The following is a 1,332-nucleotide window of genomic DNA, read 5'->3' on the forward strand; positions in this document are numbered from 1 at the left end:
CTTAACTTCGGAGTTCTGATGGGATCCGGTGCTTTAGTGCTGGTATGATCGCATCCGACATGTTTCCCCGTCTTCGTCCCTTATGCTTGCCACTCCCAGGTCCGCTCCAAAGACGATTCTACATTCTCACTACCATTACAACCGTTCCCTAACAATGGATAATGTCCTATACTACTTACTCTCCCGCTCAATCACGGAGACGAGTTTTCCACGGTTTCCACCCCTCCCTCCATACCGCAGCAACACGAGTTTTTTCCACCCCTTTCAGAACGCGCTCTTCGCGCCACAAAGCCGCCCCAAGACGGGCGAGCAATGAGCATCGAGCTTAAACATATCGCAAACGTCAAACATAATATAACGGGATTAATATATATCGCGCACGTGCGACATGTTTGTCACAAGGCGCAAAAAATAATTATAAAAGGAATGCAACACGAGGACTCCCCAGGAGGTCACCCATCCTAGTACTACTCTCGCCCAAGCACGCTTAACTTCGGAGTTCTGATGGGATCCGGTGCTTTAGTGCTGGTATGATCGCATCCGACATGTTTCCCCGTCTTCGTACCTTATGCTTGCCACTCCCAGGTCCGCTCCAAAGACGATTCTACATTCTCACTACCATTACAACCGTTCCCTAACAATGGATAATGTCCTATACTACTTACTCTCCCGCTCAATCACGGAGACGAGTTTTCCACGGTTTCCACCCCTCCCTCCATACCGCAGCAACACGAGTTTTTTCCACCCCTTTCAGAACGCGCTCTTCGCGCCACAAAGCCGCCCCAAGACGCGCGAGCAATGAGCATCGAGCTTAAACATATCGCAAACGTCAAACATAATATAACGGGATTAATATATATCGCGCACGTGCGACATGTTTGTCACAGGGCGCAAAAAATAATTATAAAAGGAATGCAACACGAGGACTCCCCAGGAGGTCACCCATCCTAGTACTACTCTCGCCCAAGCACGCTTAACTTCGGAGTTCTGATGGGATCCGGTGCTTTAGTGCTGGTATGATCGCATCCGACATGTTTCCCCGTCTTCGTCCCTTATGCTTGCCACTCCCAGGTCCGCTCCAAAGACGATTCTACATTCTCACTACCATTACAACCGTTCCCTAACAATGGATAATGTCCTATACTACTTACTCTCCCGCTCAATCACGGAGACGAGTTTTCCACGGTTTCCACCCCTCCCTCCATACCGCAGCAACACGAGTTTTTTCCACCCCTTTCAGAACGCGCTCTTCGCGCCACAAAGCCGCCCCAAGACGCGCGAGCAATGAGCATCAAGCTTAAACATATCGCAAACGTCAAACATAATATAACG

General features: G+C 49.5%; 2 non-coding genes across 2 annotated transcripts; both read right to left on the reverse strand.

Moving 5' to 3' along the window:
* Window positions 1–423: 423 nt before the first annotated feature.
* On the reverse strand, window positions 424–542 carry LOC123178278 (5S ribosomal RNA). The gene has a single exon (XR_006489448.1). It is a non-coding gene; the product is annotated as a 5S ribosomal RNA (ribosomal RNA).
* Window positions 543–909: 367 nt separating this feature from the next.
* LOC123178279 (5S ribosomal RNA) lies at window positions 910–1,028 on the reverse strand. The gene has a single exon (XR_006489449.1). It is a non-coding gene; the product is annotated as a 5S ribosomal RNA (ribosomal RNA).
* Window positions 1,029–1,332: the final 304 nt, after the last annotated feature.

The sequence above is a fragment of the Triticum aestivum genome, unplaced genomic scaffold, assembly GCF_018294505.1.
Source record: "Triticum aestivum cultivar Chinese Spring unplaced genomic scaffold, IWGSC CS RefSeq v2.1 scaffold59084, whole genome shotgun sequence".
Lineage (NCBI taxonomy): Eukaryota > Viridiplantae > Streptophyta > Magnoliopsida > Poales > Poaceae > Triticum > Triticum aestivum.